We start from the raw sequence: 18,960 nt of genomic DNA, 5'->3' as shown, positions 1-18,960 counted from the left end.
TGCTTTGTGTGTTATGCTATCATGCTCCCTTTTGACTAAAGATCCTGTAGCATTTTTGGATATTCAGTATTAGTCCTAAACCGCTCAGTGCACAGACTTTATAAATACTATATTAGCTTTCTCTTTAACAAAAAGAACCAAAATGTCCTATTCTTATTAAGAATATAGTGATGAAAACTCATGTAATTTACTTTTGGTACAGTCTCTCATTAAGAGAAATGGAAAGCTGATTTTATAGTCTGAATCTGTACCTTGATAATATAATAGCATATGTCTCATTGACAGAACACAATAAAATATATTTCATTGGTACAACACCCCAGTTTCATTTTTAATAAGTAGAGAGTTCACAGTATTCCAGACAATTCTTGCTGTGATCAAAGTGTTGGCAGAGACTTTTAAAAAACCTTGCCTGCTGGACATATTCTCCTACATTTCTCTACGGCACATAAAGCGTTTTTGACTAATTACCGCTGTCGCCTTTAGAAACTATGGCTTGGAAAACTGGAAAGAGAACAATTCAAATTCTGCCATTGCAGTTATGGGGCAATGACTTCTCTAGGGCCAGGGAGCAGCAGCGTGTCTCCAGCTTTTCAGGATGGCTCCATATCTTCGAGGAGAATGACCCCAGCACAGCATGACAGAAGCCTCACCATGAGTTCAGGAGTCTGAGCTCACAAAGCAGCAAGCTTAGCATCTCAGGTGCCTCTTCTGGGGAGGGCTGCAAGTTAGAAAGAACTGGTTGCTTCTAAGAGGGACTGAAATCTCCATTTTATTCATGCATACCAGATTGCGTACACTTGACAAGAGGACACAGAAGGATGGAGTCGGGGGGGGTGCAGAGCCTGCAAAATTGTATTTTAGATATTAGTTACGGCTTGTGAACTATTGTTTTGATGTAGTAAACTTTTCTTGAATGAACCTTCTCCTGAAGCAAGCGCTATGCCATATTATCACTCTGTGAATATACTAACCCTCAAAAAGTGACAACGGCACAGCTCAGCGGCCTGTGGAAGTTTCTTGTCCCTTAAATGCGGATGTATGAGAATTTTTAATTCTCCCTCTATGCTTTTCTTTTTCACACTAAGTTGTTCATTCTTCACATTCTCAGCTCCATTTTCATCCTATTTCTCACTGGAGTTTCTCTCTGCTCCCTCACTGAACCTTCATTTGTAGTCTCTCCTAAGCAGAATAACAATCAAGTGATATTCAATTTCATACCAACCTTTTCAAAACAGAGTGCTCCAGCTGATTTGAAATTAAGCAGCTTGAATATATTATTTACAAATCCATACACAGATGTGTTACAGATAAATAAAAATTAAAACACTTGAGGAATTTTTAAAATTGCAACATATATATGAATTTACAAGGATAGCCCTTAGCCTTGAAAAAACCTTAACTGGAATTAAAATTGTACAGTTGACTAAGCCCACTAGCAGATACCCTGCAGATACTAGATAATTTTTAAAGTTGCAGAATATGGACCTTATTATGATACATAAGACAAAATTGCTGAGGTTGGATGTTTACCCTGTGTTGTAAAATTATGTACAATTATTTGTACAATATGTACATGCTTGTCCATGTTTTTGTAGGTCTTGTCCATGTTTTTGTATGTCTGTGAATTACATATATGTAAAGATTAAATAGATAACATTTAAATAGGAAATTTGCGTGCATGTAGAATCCAATTCCATGACACCACCATAGACAATATCACAGTCTCCAAACTTTCCATCCATCCTTCTTCAGCAAATCACTTAACGCATAAGTCCTTCAGTTCCATTTACATGCAGACTTCTAAGCACATGTTTATGTAGTCTGATATAGATAAATGTGAGTTTATAGTCTGAATTATGATATATGGGCATGATCCTGTACCACTGAAGTCACTGGAAGTTTAATTATTGACTTTAGCAGTTACGTGAGTATTAATGGCTGAAAGCTGGGACCCCATTTATACCTGCAAATTCAGTTAGCCTTTCCCAGTAAAAAGTTTTAGACGTATTAAGCTTTGTTTGCAATTCTAAAAGATGTTCTTAAAATGTGGCCATGTCAAAATCAAATCCTGAAGTTTTATAGGAAGTCAGATACCTCATCTAGTGTGTCTAATAGTTCTGAATGTGTGTATGTATTACGAATGATAGGTAAAATAATTGTGGCTTGTTTCACTTGTATAATGCTACGTATGTGAGCTAAACGCCTGGATTCTATGGAGCATGTAACCAGAGCAGGGTAATTACTGAGAAATGCTTTATCCGTAGTCATCTTCTCTAGCTGATTCTTTTGCATTAAAACTACTTTCACACTAATGTCTGCAGAAAAAAGTTTTCAAACAACCATTCGGATTATCATATGAAACAACTCATGCAATTTTACCTTCTCACACGAGAGTTAAATCTCTCTTGAAAGACATAGTTAATTTTTAATTCTCTTTCTCCAGAACCAGCCTAACTTTTTAAAACTAAAGCTGATATTAGCCCATGAACAAATGACATCAATTGAAATGTACTTTTTTTCTTCAAGGTGATTGATGTAATTTTGTATTAAAGTGACCTTTTATAGAAATGTTTTGACTATAATGATTTCCTGTCCTTTTTGCTCAGCAATCAGAACAGCAGAACTGGCATAAGCCTGTTTCAGCTGCTTGATGTTAATGCTTGAAGGGAAGTGAGCTGCACAGTATGCATGTCTGTAGGACGGTGGCAGTGAATACAGGTAAGTGCCAGCACCAATGAGTCATGGAAATTAAGAATCCTAACCTGAGAGGTTAGTAAGTAAGGGGACTTGGGCCTTACAGGACTGAAAATACAGTCAAATTGCTATCTTTAATCTCATTAGGTTACATTAAATTTCTTAGGAAGAAGTTTTGTTCTCAAGTGAATTGTGTTTCTGACATGTATGGGCCGATTCATGTTTTTATATAGGCAGACTGATCTTGATTGTGTTGGAAGCCTGGCACCTAGAAAACCTGTGATTTATGCTTGTAAATTATACCCATTATGTAGTTATAAAAACATACCTACATCTCTGTGAAACTGACTGATAGCTCCTTATATGAAACCACCTTATTATGAGTTTTCCTAATAGAAGTAATAAGGATGGCAGTGATCTTTTGAAGTCTCTGGATGAAAGTTATATTAAAGATATTTCCATTTAAAAGGGAGAAGTATGGGTAAATTTTACTGAACAGAAATTTATTCTAAAAAACATAAGTCAAAACTTTATACCATGCAGATAAACGCAGTTACAAAAAGTCCATTCCCACTTGAAAAAAAAATTCAGAGCAGTCCTAAGACTAAGGTGAGACAGGTGCTTGGATTAGATGCACCATATGACCCTTCTGGTTTTAGAATGTGTAGCCTGCAGTACTGCAGGCTTATTTTCATTTGAACACTGTTAAAATCGTATCCATACAGGCAGTATACTGAGCAATACAAACTCACTATGGCAGTTCTTTGGGTTTTTTTTTCCTTCTTAGTTTTATTTTCTTAGTTTTCACTGTAGAGAGGAAAATAATCTTTAACATGTAAAGCTGTGTTTATTATCTCTTGTTTGTAGGAGGAGAGGTAGCAAAATTATTTCTGTGATATTCTTTCAACTGTGAAATGCACTTTTTCATAATAACTCTGTGATCTTAATATTTTAGTAAATAAATCAGAACTATAGAATATAACAAAATTAACAGGATCTGTTTAAAAAGAAGGTTGTAATTACAAGCTATCCTACTACTAGGATTTATTTCATAGAGCATATGGCTTCTCTAATTAAGAACACCACTTTTATTTTTTTATCTTTTAATCTTTTAAGCCTCATATAATACTTTAAGTTCTATTCATGTATTACCAAACTTGTCAAATGTGCCTGCTTTTGCACCTGAATTTTTGCTCTTGTTCAACCCCCTCTTCTTAAAGGCTGAAATTAAATAAAAGAACGCAACATAGAATAATATTTAGCTTTGAAGCTGATGCTGGACTTTCTTTTAAAATTCTTCTCTTATTCTAACTCTTTTAAGTTTGTAATCCAGAAGTTTAGTGCTTCAATCTGTTTGAAAGTGTTCATCTGATGTTTATCCTTTATTTATGGATGCTGTCTCCCATTTCTTAGGTCTATAGGATGATGCATTTATTACACTATTATTGCTGTGTCAGGTATCCTGAACATAATTTTAATAGTAACATTAAAAATAGCTGGGGTTGTTGCAATAAAGTATAGGACATAGTTTGTCCCTTTAGAAAGCAACATGCTGTCTTTTGCTCTGTTCTCTACATAGTGACAAAACCCCCAAGAGTTTAAGTAGACTAATATTCTGGGAGCTATATTTTATGAGAAAATAGGCTATGGTTTATTCCAGAATTTTAGTGTTCCTTGCTTTGCTAAGTATATCTACTAGAAGGCCCAAATCTTGCCAGCTGTTAACCAGCATGAAGACTCGGTGGCCAGATTATGTTTTGGTTTATTGTGTATGCAGGATGGAAAAAGATTAAAGGAGCATTTTTTTCAAGTATATCTAACTCTGGAGATCAATAAGATTCTGGTGCTGAATCCGGGTCTTGTTGGGTCATGGAACAGAAAGGGTATACCAAATCATACTAAGCTAAGAAAAATAATCAGCATAGTCCTGTGCACAAGGCTTTAGGAAAAAATGTCTCTCCCTGATGCACTGTTCCATGTTTACTCTTCACTGCAGTATGTCTCTGTGTGTTGTACACTGACCAGAAACCCAGCTACAGGGCAGGTCCAAAGATGACATAGCTACCGACATAGCCCTGAAAGAAAAAGGCCTCAAAATGTCTCCTTTAGAAGAGCTGGAGCATAAGTTTTGACATGTATTTCTTAAAGCTGATCCTATGACATCTTGAGCAGCTGCTGCTGATCCTGTGTAGCTTTTGACTGTTCATATAACTTCTGGAGCATTTAGCCTTTATCAGTTAGAAATTGTTGGTACCTGTGGGAAATGAGGTTAGATGCTACCCAGAAGTTCCCCTTGCCCTTCCCCAGGAAGCAAGTGTTTATCAGCTACTAAGTCTTGCTTTGTCTGCCTCCAGCCTGCTACCGTTCCATTAAATAGCACTTAGTGCACAGGTCATCCTGTTCATCCATTTCAATGGGATTACTCATGTGAGTACCACTTCATATAGGAAAGGTGACAGAATCGGCATCTAAATTGCCCACAACCTGGTTGTTATGACATTAAAGTTTATTGTCTTGGATCTTCCCACAACTATATTGTTCCAAATTGTGGCATAATTCAGGCTCAATAGAAAGATTTTTAAAAAACAACCAAACAAAAAAAAAGTTTGCTCTCGTTTGAATTCCAACATCCTTCACTTAGAAAAAAAACAAACCAAAACCCCAAGCAAAAAAAAATCCCCCTCCCCAAAAAGTAGAAAAGTCACGGAAATTTCAGATCATTGATATCTTTCTCTTATTATGTGGGACTTTTTGCAAAGCAAACCTACCCATAGTACTCTTATATTTATGAATTCATGTGCTAGCCATTCTTGCAATCAATTTTTTTGGTAACAAGAAGTCCAGCCTGTCCTCTTTGTACTTATTCTGTACATTGGCTTATCAATAAATCATTCAAATGATCTTAGTCATCTACTGCAAAGTGGAGAAGCTATTCTTTGTCTCCACTGTCAAATCTGCTTCTAAAGTTATCGGTTCACAGATACATGAATATTTATACAGATGACATTTTCAAGGCTTCTTGGGCCCTAGATTCTTAATGGATAACAATATTACAGTTTAAATGAGTTAAAATTGTTTTCTTTTACTTTAGTATGAAACATTATCACTGTGTATAAACTAACTCTTACACAGAAAGGTAAAATTGAGGACGCTCATTTTAGCTGAAGGTGTTGAGAATTGTTGATTCATTTTTATACCTAGTAATGTAATCTATATGCCAAAACGCAAAAATTATAAGCAAGTTATAAACATTGGTGAATTGTAAATAAAAGCAGATTTAATAAGGTGCTCTCAGCTGCTATTTGCCTTCTTAAATGGAAACCTGGAGATTCATGCAAGATGTCTTTAAGCAAAGTCACGTAAGGTATAAATTCTGTGAAGATATTCTTTAATGATGTCAGTAAAGAGGGAGGAGGCATTGAGCTATATTCTTTACACCGCTGGAGCTGCCGATGTCTACAGTTGAAGATTTACCCCATTATTGCATTGTACATGGAGCAAGATATCACGCCCTTTGCCTTCAAGTCCTGCATCTGACCACGTTCCTTCTGTATCACCTCAGGTTCTCATTGGGAAAAGGGCTGTAACAAACCCAGTGCACTGAGATCTGTCAAAGTGTGTCATACTTGATCAGTTACCTGTAAAGTGTACAGAGGTCTACACATGAACGGCACTTAGGAAGCGACAGCATATTCACAAATAAGTGATTTTCAAAGGAAACCTTTAACAAGGGTGCCCCGGTATGTTATCCATTCTCTGCAGCACCTTAAAACTCCATGCTCAGGGTCATCTTCAAAAGCTGAATTTGTGAGTAAGCATGAAACAGATTTGTGAAGCTGCTCTCCACAAAGTACTGAACCAATACACGGTGAAAGGTGGAGGAACAAAACAGAGGGTTACAGCTTGAACATTTATTGGATTTCAACTATCAATTTGTTTAAAAGGGGATTATGTTGTTTAAATGAAGTAACATATACTTAATGAGAGACTCGGGAACTGTCTCGTTGGATCATATTGGAATAGTAGAGACAATATTTTGTTATATTTGTGTGTGTGTGTATATATCAGCGAAATACCTACAAATAATACAGTGGCTGAAACTGATGACTCTCTCTAGCATCGCAGGGCCTGTTGTGCGAACTCCCTGAAAAGGAGCCTTTGTTTCCATAGGCAACAGAGCTGCTGTGGCACTATGGATCAAACACATCCGGATTTACTTTTATGCCTCTGAGGTAAACAGTTGCCTGCTGCACTACATAAATACTGAAAGAAAAACTCTCTTGGTACAAGACCTGACCAGCATGAACTGAGGGTAACTGCAGGCTGCTGAGAAGGGCCTAGCTCCGGCAGCTCCGTGATAAAAGTACCCTGGGAGAGTGCTACATGAGCTGCCATTTTTGCCTTTTCTGTCATTTAGTGCTCTTACTTCTTTATTGTGTATTTCACAGCTTAAAGACTGATTAAAAAGATCTTTAATGTGATCATTTCCCCCCCCCCACTTCCAGGGAGAATATGTTTTGGCGGTCTTGGCATAGTGAGGTTGGAGAAGGAATTAGCAAGTGTTTCTGCTTTTCACTAGTTGAATTGCAGAATTAACTGCAGCCTCAGATCTCAGCCATCCCCAGCTGTTGTGGGCACAGCTAGATGGAGAGGTTTAGAAGACAAAGTGCAAATCTTGCTGGTCTTTTGAAAACATACCCTTCCATTTTACCAGGGTGAAATAAATTCAAGCAACATATTATAAATGAAGGCACATGAATAATGACCTTTAAATAAAAAAAATGAGATGTCTTATGATTGCTGTTGTACAGGAAAAATGAAGCATGAAGATCACAGAGAAATGTTAGCTACAGACACGTTATGCCTGAATTTGCTGAGTTTGCTTATTCATCTGATTAAAATTATGTCATTCTATGCAAACTATGTTTATTTTATTTTGCATTTTCTATTTATCTTGCTAATGACTTTGTTTTCTAAAGGTAGGTTTTCAGAGGTGCAGTCCACAGAGGCACTGTACGCTCCACTGATTCAATGCAAGCGGAGCCTAATCCTGAGTTAAGTACATGAAATTTTACAGATGTTGCGGTAAGACTTTTATTGACTGATTGACTTATTTTTAATGGTACCCACTGCCACAGCACTGAAACCACTTTTAACCCACGAAGTCATCAAAACCATAAGGTTTCTGTCTCTGTGATATTAAAGAGACTTCCAAAATGTATTCATTCTGCTGCTAAAAATGCTCTAGTGCTTACTTAGGCAGCTTAATGAAAAGTAAGACCTTGACCTGTACCCAGAAGTTTGTGAAAGAAGTCAGCTATAAGAGTTTTCAGAAGCATGGAAAATCTCATGGTAGAAGGCTGCTTCCCTCTTGCAGGTGCTGATTTGTCAAGACTGACTCCTGCACCACGTAGACTTGGCACTGTGGCATTGCAGGTGCCCCGTGCCGAAAAAGCTGCCCCCTTGCCTGCTCATGATGGGAGTCTCAACCTGTCCCTTCCTGATCATTCCACTGGGCCACCTGTTGTGGTCTGTTTCTGCTGGACTAACTTCTCTTCAAAAATGGGTGCTGGAAGGTGCCCTTCTGTCTCTGACTTTCTCTGTCATAAGAGGTCAAGTACTGTGATTTTTTAATCTCAACTGCTCTTGTCGTAGAAGGACTCCTGGAATTCATATAAATGTTCTGTTTATTTGTTCTGATTAAGGCTACTGAAAAAATTAATTATTGAGAGCAAAACCAAACATGATTTTAAGGCAGAAATATGTGATAATTATTATGCCACAAAGTGATGAACACAGTCTGGATGGCAATTCTTTTTTTTGAGTTGTGTCCTAGGTCTACACCACCTTTTTTGGTTAACATATGAAAGCTTTTCAAGGTCAGCAATGCCATACAGGTAATGATGAGCCTGAGGTAGGCTTATGTTAAATGTGTCCTCAGTGTTCAGGTTAATCTTTTCATTTGTGATTTTTTTTCTATAAACAAATACATAGAAAGACATCACCTGTTATAAAAGTAATCTTTGTGTCTTTAAATATCATGGTAGTCTATTTTTCTAATAAGAGACTAACCTATGCATTAAAAAACACAACAATCATTACAAAAATGTTACTTCAAGTGCTTTATTTAGCAAAATGTAAACTCTGGGTACTTCCAGGTTGTTTAGATGTAAAAAGTGTAGAGGGATAAATAAAAATAGGGCAGCTTACCTGCACTTTTAAATTTAATCCAAAAATACACGTTATTCTATCTGACCTAAATAGGTGGAAAAAAAAAGTTAGTGAATTGGACAGATTACCAGTGCCTTGAAAGTGGAGATCAGTTTAGATACTGCTGGGATGAGCCCTGTAGTCCTTGTTTGATCTTGTGAGCTCAGCCTGCTACCTTCACTTCCCATTTATTTTAGTGAGAAGCTGATTTTCATTAGCATGAGTAGCATTTGGTGTTACTTTGTAAAGATTTGCAAGGGTCAGTGTTTGCCAAAACAATTTCAGCTGCTAGGAAATCTTGTATTGTTATTCTTTCCTCTGAAATTCTTTAGTCTTAAACAGCAATCATCTGACTTGTTCCTTAGGATTTCCTTGTTATAAGGATCCAGGTGCCACACATTTCCCTGTGCGTGAAATTGAACGTAAAAAGATAAAAGATTATTGTAAAAATAATTTCTAGCCTGTTTTTTTATAGAAATAATATTTTTGCATTTGTTTGGTTTGTGTGTGACTGTCTAAATGTCTTGTCTAATAACTTTGGAACCTGCTGGCCAGTGTCAACCAATTTTGACACAAGGGCAGAAGTATCAAAGATAATTGAGTTCTCTGTAGTATTGTAAAAATAAGACCCCATAAGCATTTTGACTAAGGGAGCTCATGTTTTGTGAGAGAGGTTATAAATTCCCATACCAGAGGCAAATCTCAAATCAGAGCTTAAATCATAAGATACAAATCCACAGGAAACCAAGCTGCATTTATTTCAGGCTTCATTGTTTCACTTTTTTTTCTAATAACATCTTACGGGATTTAGAGATCAAAAAAATTTTAATCTTGTGTATCTGTCATTATTTGCACTGTTTATTTAGTTTTTCACTGTCCAAACTCATTGACAAGATATTCTTTTTTCTTTTCATTTTTTGTCAGCATCTAATCAAGCATCAGTTTATGGGGAGGTGCAAATGGTTGTATTTCCTCTTTCATTAACTTATTTCGATTCTGTTATTGCGTGCTCTAAAAACATTCCTCCACTACTGTTTTTTTTTTCCATACAAAAACTATATAATAGTCTTTCTTTGAAAATTGATTTGAAAAATCTGCAATCAATGAGCTGTGGAAGGTACTCCCCTCACTGACTCTAGGTCTTTGCATTAGAGCTGGAGAAATCATTCTGAACTATCATTTGTCTATGATAGGTATGTTGCTTGCTCTAAACATAGGAAGGGATTTTAGATCAATGCTGTTTCTCTCTACTGACATTGTGTTTAAACTCCCAGACTTGAGCAGGTATTTGAACATGCCGAACAAAGCCTTCACCTTTTTCAGTCAAATTCTTCCCCTACCAAAGCCCATCTTCATTCCCTCTTCCCTGCAGGAAAGGGGTCTTCCTATTCTGCAACTCCTGTCCTGTGCTGGGAAGGAGAAGACACCTGTGAGAAGACATGGGAGCCTGTGGTAATGTACATTCTCAGTGACTGCTGACTTTGATGGAAAATTACCAGTCTGTGCTCTTTTTTTCTGAAATCTCCTCTGCATGTTAGATCCTGTCAAGGAGGTAAGGGGGACTGCAAATTCCTGCTTTCTCCTGTATTTATTCCAGCTGGATAAGCTGTGCAAGAGTGTGTACTCTGTCCTCTGAGTAGTGATATCTGAGTCTACCAACAGTATCATTGTAGATAGAGATTGTGTTCTCTGGACAGTACTTATAATTGTGCTAAAAAATTAAGCCACATAAATTATCCTGAAAGGTTATTGTGTAATCATATATTCCAAGCAGTGTTTTTAAAACATTTTACATTTGGCACAAGCATTTGTTCAAAGCGAGGAGGAACTGAGAGCAAGCAAGCAAAGACTTTTGGAGTAACCTGCATGCCTATCATTGAAGTGACTGTCACGTCACATATCTTCTTTGTGATATGTTACTGCCATTTTATAACATGCCACATCCTAAACGGCATGGTAAGTGACATGCTGTCACTCACCTCACTGTCATGCACAGAGTATGTCCTGTAGTACTGAAACCTTCTCAGGCACTGGATAAAAAATTTAGGTTTGCTCTGTGTTTGCACAGTGAATGGTGAAAAAGTAGGGAGAAAACTATTAAAGGAAAAAAGAGAAGAGACTCCCACTTGTTGGTTGCTTTCTGTTACCAGTTAATTCCAGTCCAGTAAGCATACATTTTGCACCTGTTTGGTACCATATTCCATCCTTTGTCTTTTGGAGAGAAGTTACTGCATATGGGACGTACTCACCAGCTGGGCATTATATAAATGTAAGTCAGGGCTCTGGCAGATTAGCTCTGGCAGATTTAGATGCAGTGATAGAATGCTAACCCTTTACACCTTGCTTCTCAGCTGGAAGTCACTACCTGAAGAGCAGAGGCAACAGAGCAGATACGTCATGTAGCTCATAGTCCAGTGGCATAGCTTAAACTGCTGATGAAGGTAGAACTCTAAGATGTGAATATGCATCCCATTTCATGGTAGTGAGATAGAGCTGGGTGAGAACATTTTAAATCATAACAGGTAAATGCTTGAGGCAAATGTGGACCTGCTGCTGAATGGGGCAGGGGAGCTGGTGAAGGATGTGGGAAAGGCCAAGATATTTAATGTCTTTTTGGCCTCAGTCTTTACTGATCAGACCAGCCTTCAGAAATACTGGGCCCACTACTGCTTAACATCTTCCTTAATGACGTGGACAATGGGGGAGAGTGCTCCCTGTGCAGCTTTGCAGTTGATACAAGACTGGGAGGAGTGTTGGATACACCAGGTGGTTGTGCTGTCATTTAGAGGGACCTTGAGAGAAACGGGCTGACAGAAGTCTCATGAAGTTCAACACAGGGAAAAGCAAAGTGCTGCACCTGGGGAGGAGTAATGCTATGCGGCAGTACATGCTGGGGGCCAACCAGCTGGAAAGCAGCTCTGCAGTGGAAGACCTTGGGGTCCTGGTGGACACGAAGATTGCCAGCAGGTCCAGAGACACGATTGTCTCCCTCAGCTCAGCACTGGTGAAAAACATCTGGTTGCTGTGTCCAATTCTGGGCTCCTCAGGACAAGAGATGGACCTGCTGGAGTGAGTCCAGTGAAGGGCCATCAAGATCAAGAGACTCGAGTGCCTGTCATATGAGGACAGGCTGAGACAGCTGGGGTTGTTTACCCTGGAGAAGAGAAGGCTCAGGGGGGATCTTATCAGTGTGTATAAACACTGAAGGGAGGCAGTAAAGAAGATGGATTCAGGCTCTTTTCAGTGGTGCCCAGTGATATGACAAGAGGCAATGGGCACAACTGAAATACAAGAAATTCCATGTAAGTATAGGGAAAAACTTTTTTACAGTAAGGATGATGAAACCCAGGAAAAGGTTGCCCAGAGAGGCTGTGAAGTCTCTGTCCTTAGAGATATTCAAAACCTGACTGGACATGGCCCTGAGCAATCTGCTCTAGCTGGCCCTAGTCTGACCATGGGGTTGAACTGGGTGATCTCCAGAGGTGCCTTCCCACCTCAGCCAGTCTGAAAGTCTGTGATTCCAAAGCTCACCCATCAGACTCCCGAGTCACTAGACCTGAAGACAGTTGTGCTTTCAAGTTTGTTTGCTGAGATGCTTTACTTTTGTTTGATTGTCAAGAGAATAAGACACACAAAATACACTAATGGGCAAGTGTTTCCTAAAGACTCACACAACCTTGGGCCAATAAGAGAGTAATAAAAATAGTCCTTTGTGCAGGTCACAAGCTGGCAGTTTTGCAAGATGTTTACTGGAGATAAATTCCTTATAGGTATGTCCTGAACCTATTCTTACAATTCTCTAAGATAAGTTTGCTTCTACTTATGCCTTTAGACAGACACGCAAGCTGCTTCTAAACCCACCATACTGGAATTAAGAGTTTCTTCAAACCATTACAGACCTGATACTTTTTTGGTGTGTTTCTTGTCTTAGAGACCCCTTTGAGAGATTTAACTTTGCAGCCTTTGCCCCCTTGAATGTGGTTGTCTTTTCGGCAGCAATTTGTATCTCCCAGCATTCCTTTTCTACTGTAAATATGAATGTAAGACCCTACGTTATTTATTCCTTCTAAAGTGACGAGGGAGAGTTGTAAACTGCTGAATTACAACCTGCAGTTGCCAAGAGGCAGGAACAACTTAAAGAGCAATTTAATTGTAGATGTTTTCCTCTTTTCTCCTTTAACTCTTTCCTCAGGGAAGGATAAACACAACAACAGGCAGTTGAACAGTAAAAGAGCACTTCTGAACATAGAGACAAACAGGGATAGAGAAGGTCAGAAGGAACTTTGCAGCTAGGAGGAGAAAAGACAGCCATAGTATAAGACCATCTTTAGAAAACCAGGTATTTGAAATTAGTATTGACGTACTCTGTTCAAGCTTGCTAATGGGATAGAATCTACTCTTAAAAAATGAAATTTTGGTTTAGCATTGGGAAGGAGTTAACACTGTTGCATCCTTGTTAGTGGATGAGCATGAGACTCCAACAGTGCCCTACACTAGCCCAGCTCAAGCCAGAGAATTTTGTGAAGGAAGCAGATCTGAGGTAAAGGAAAAATGAAGCTAATGGAAAGCCTGTAGTGGGTCATTATATCTATTCAAAGGCTATGGTCTCAGGCCAGCCTGTGATGCCATAGTGACACTCTTACTGGTATTTATGTTTACTTGAGACGGTCATCGTGAAAAGCCAGCACAGGTGTGAAGACAGGTACTTCGACTTGCTTCAAACATATTAATGAAATTACCGACATATTTAGAATGAGTGAAAGGCTTAAAGAAAGTGTTGAATTGGTATAAAAAACTCCCATGTGCTTTTCTATCCATTCCATTGTTTGTTTATGACCATAGGAATTTCTCCTTGTAGGGTCCCTCACTATCTTTTCCTCAGTAATATCTATGTAACCTGCCTCCTAACAGTGAATCTCTACAAGATGTTGTCTCAACAACTGTGTCATCTAGAGAATTCTACACGTTATATCCACAGTTAATAACAACCCTGTAATCCTGAACTACATGTGCTGTAAACTATAGTTCCTGACAGCAGTGTGAGCCATTCCTGTTGACTGAAAATATTCTACTTGATATTTAGAGTAAGGAGTGGCTGAAAGGGGCTGAGAGAAGCACTTATTTTACTATCTTCCCTAAGCTTCATGTTAAAAGCAATACAAGACTGCAACCTCCTTACCTGTGTACTCACAACTAGGGAGGGACATCCCTTGAAGCAAGAGCTTTTGAAAAAGGCATGGATAATGTTAATGCTGTTACCATGGTTGAAAGAGAAATGGGCATATTCTTCTGTTGTTAGCTCTTGTGAGAATGCCTTATTTTCTATTAACAGCATGAGCAATATGTATTGTCAGCTAGGAATAACCCTTTATTTGTACATGCATTACATGCCATATCTCTGAAATGCATAGGCATTTTTGCATGACACTGTATGCTATCTTTTTGCAATTCCTGAATGTAGCTGAGAGGAGGAAGTTTACAAAGAAGATGTAGCGTAGGCACTTGCAAAAAGATTCTTCTTAGGTTCTCTGCCTGAAATGGAAGTTCTGCAAATCTGCCAGCACATTAATTCACTATACGATGTGTCTGCCATATTTTTGATAATCTGATTATATCTCTGGTCATCAGAACCTGTTAACAAAAATCAGAATGTGTACAAAAGTAATTTTAAAAAATTACCTTGCTCTCATTCTTCTCTTTTTCTATTTGTCTCATTTAATTGACTTTCTCATGTATCATTCTGTGAACTAAAGAAAGCAGGAAGACAAAAAAATAGTTGGATTTTTTTTTGGGGAGGGAAAAAAATCCCTCTCATTTTGATGACAAGTCAAATATAGGGTCATTTGTTTTGTCTGAAATACAAGGCACTGTTAGCCTTGAGCTTGTTCCCTCTAGAGAAGAGAGATTACATTATAGCCCTAAATGGCGTTAGTCTGAACAAATAAATAAACCTAGTTCATTCCTTGAAGGTAGGTGGGGGTGAATATATAAGAATAGCAGATTAAGGAGACTTTTCTCTAAGTGGTTGAATTATACTTATGGAGACATATGCAGACACACTGCTGGGGTGACTTTAGCTGTCTCCTCCTTTCCTCCTGCAGAAAATCCTCAGGAAACCTGGATGTTTACAGCCTTAACTTCATTTTGACCAAAAGCTGGAATTGTGAATATGGTCTACTATAATCAACTCTTCAGTGCTCAAGGATACAAGTCCTTGTGGCCTTTGCAAGCTCAACAAATTCTTTGAGGAGACTTGTCCTTAGCCCCCTGAGTCTGATGTGATTTTTCACCACCCTTTTCCTACCTTTATGTGGCTTTCCCACCCTCCTTCCCACCCCATTGTCATGTAGTTCCACTTGCAGTTGCCTTAATGTGGCTAACATAAAAACCTCTGGGGAACTTATGGACAGACCGTACTAAATCAAGGACATGTAAGAATTAGAAATGAAAAACACTGTCATTAACCAATTTGAAGAATAAAATCCTATAGTGTTCCACTGCCATTTACTGAACACAGTCCCCAAACATAAAGAATTGTGTACCTTCCAATCCTATTACTATGGAAACATGTCATATTACTTTAACAGACTGTTCAGGAAGAAGAAATATTTTTCCTTTGAATCCAAATCTCTGTTCTCCAGTATCCTCAAACACAAAAATTACTTTAGTTTCTTTGTACTCCTATGACTTCTTTGAATTTTGTCTGCGGTGCCTGGAATATTCTACTGTTTTTGTATACCAGGTCCTCACCCCTTCTGACAAGATATTTCTTGACACAAACAGGGTACAGAATTAATAAAAAGTGCATTATGTGTGTAAGCTCTTTCTTCCAAGTCTTTCTGTATCATTTAGGTTCTCCTTCTGCACACTGGTTCAAGTGAACAGTTCTCTTAGTGTGTGGGTAGGGACCCTATGTGGGCACGTCGTTGCTTACACAAGTCAGACTGTAGCTGGGACATGCTACAGCAACAAGTATGTTGTTGGTGCTAAACAAATTACCTCCAAAGTCCACACTTTGAGTTTCCAAAAATTCTGTCTTTACTTGATTTAACATTTGTTGAGTGGACTGTTTTATTTAAGGATGGGCTGTATTTTAAAACAGGCACAATCTTAATCTGAAACAATAGTACATGTAGATTCTCTTCATAATAGAAACACATCAGATTTTTCTGTTCCCTGCTGTGCATGCATAGTTTTCATACTGGGATATAAATAAATGTACTATGAAGGAAAAGCTCTTTCTCTTGATGGCCAAGAGTATATGCCATTGCTTGGGAAAGAATATTATTGCCTTAATTTTTTTCCCCAAGTAGTATTATACTTCACCTCACTTCCCCTTGTACTTGGTTTATTTATCTTCGACAGCAATTCTCCCTATCCTGAGGGATTATGGTAGCCTAACTTGACTTTCTTTTCATTTATTTTAATGTCAGTGTTTCATGTCTGTGTAAGGAGTAATAAAGCTCTTGAAGACTTTTGCTAGATCGACAGCATTTTAAATAGTCAAGGTAACTTTAAAAATAAGTCATTTTTTTATTAAGAAAAATTTGAAACACAAATAGACACTTTTTTCCCATTTTATTTTCCAAAACCAAAACATACCAGCTCCGTAGAGCTGGTATGATATTTCATGCATAGAATATCACTATCAGCTTCCCGTAAGTTTACAAAAAGGGGTCTCAGAAGCACGATAGGCACCAGATTCAGATAGATGTTGGAATATAAGACACAAAACTATTGGGCATGGTACTGTGGCACTGAAAGAGCTCCTAAATGTAAGAACAATATATCTAATAAACAATAAGTAATTCCTAAAAAGAATAAATTTCAGCTTACTTATGGCTTGCTTGCAAAAGCACTAGTTTTTTGCTGACCAGTGACTTTGTGCTAATGAATAAAACAAGACCACTTCCCTAAACAGCTGATGATTTAAAAATATTATACTGTTAAATTTTGGATAAAAACTTCATAAATATTTTAACTCCTACAGCTGTTGTCTGTTTTCAGTCTGAATATTACAGGTAAGAGTCAATTTCCTTACTGCCTGTCTTACAATGAGATAAATAACTTAGCCATGGAATTTTGCCAACGTTATTCTGTTGCATTAGCTTTAATGAGCTGTCCATTTAGAACAGTCATCTTTTCATACAACAGAGTTATCATTCAAACATTGTTCAAAGATAATATCTCTTTAAAATAGATGAGTGTTATTATTACCTCTTTTTGCAAGTGGGGAAACTGAGGCACAGAGGAAGGCAAGAATGTCCATTTGGAAAGCTGCTGACCAGTTATGGTCCAGCTGAACACCGTGGGAAACAATGTTTACTGCCTCTGGAAAAAAAACCTACATGACTGACTTTTGTGGGAATTTGTAACAGGGGCCAGAGAGAAAACGTAATCCACTGTGATTTAGCCTTTCTGGTCTCCAACTCATTCCCTGGATATAAATGTTATCAGTAAGAACTACGGAAGGAGGGAGAGGAGGAGCGGAGCTGTTTCAGTTTGGTGCCATATTCAGTTGGGAAGAAGGTTCTTTGTCATTTACTTGCAATTAATCTTTCCCAAAAGCTAAGTTTAAGACAAAAATTGTTTTGAGGAGGTGAGCTGCTTGGTCATAACATACTGTTTTATGGAAAAATTAATGGAAGAAGTACATGTATTTAAACTGAAATTATCTCCATACAGGCCTCCTTTTTAATTCACAATGTGATAGAATATAGATTAAAGTCCTTCTAGAAAAATATTGTCACTATGAGTAGGAAAGTGACCTTTACCCATAATGTGTATACCTGTTTTGAATCCGGGATGTTTGGGTTGATGAGAAAGCAAGTAGGAAGAACCACAGCTGGCTTTCAAATTTTAATGGATATTTTGGGGCTGGATAAGGCTCAAATTCCACTCATAAATATTTTTTGTGGGAATCCCTAAAATCAGTGGGGTTAGATGAATAGTAATATCTGTAAGTTTGTGCTCAACTATAAAAACTTCAATATTAAAATTTCTAAGTGACAACAAACGTTCCACAATACACATTTTACAGTTCTTTTATCATCTGACCACTCTCAGGCTATTAAAATTCGCTTAACTTCCAAATTCTTAAGTAAACACAACTTCTCAGATGATTGTTTATTTAGTCTCTATTTTTGGATAATATTGTTCTGCAAACTTTCATTTCAGCTAGACACACCAGGCAGATATTTGCAATGAATTTGTAATACATACAGTACCAAAATTAAGAAGAACACATGAGAAGAAAAACCCCTCCTCTGACTTGGCCTATGAAAAGAAAAGATTAGAATTAATTGCTCATAAGCCCTCTTTTCATAAGCATCCTCAGTGATGCTAAATTTTGAAGCTAAAATTCTGATTAAGGTCACCAAAATAGTTCAAAGGGAGGGCATTTGAGTCAGGGCTGCATCTTAAACCTGCAGGGGACTAAATATATGGAGATATTCACATATCATATCTTCTCATTTAAGGTGAGTATGTGCATAAGTGTAAAGGACACGGACTCCTAAAACAAATTTAGAACTTTTTTTTTTCATTTATTTCTTATGGCAACCAGAACCTGATCTTAAAATGAAGAAATATGGCAGGAAATAACTCCCCTCTCATAACTTCTGTTTTTCTTGGTAAAACATTGTTATTTGTGGTGTTTATATAATTATATTCCAGTGTAATTCAAGTATGTAATGACATTTCTCCAATGAAAGCATTTAAATAACTCAGGAAATTGCTCTACTGTTCTGTTTCCTGACTTAAAACCCATTTTGTCATGTTCATTTCATTGTTCAATCTGTCTGAGCTCATCTAGATATATTCTACCCTATACAGAGCAAAATAAAATATTTATTAGCTGATAATCTCATATATGTATATATACAAATACACTTTATATTAAAACCATTCTTATATATATATTTATTATTTTCATCCTTTACTCAATTTTATTTTCTATTAAAACCAGAAAGCTCACTCACATAACACCAGAGTGTGATTAGAAAAAGAAACAGAGGAATCTCAGTAAAAAAAAGAAGTATCAAATAATAATTC

Source organism: Ciconia boyciana, chromosome 7 (genome assembly GCF_034638445.1).
Source record: "Ciconia boyciana chromosome 7, ASM3463844v1, whole genome shotgun sequence".
Classification (NCBI taxonomy): domain Eukaryota; kingdom Metazoa; phylum Chordata; class Aves; order Ciconiiformes; family Ciconiidae; genus Ciconia; species Ciconia boyciana.
This window is presented reverse-complemented; position numbering follows the sequence as displayed.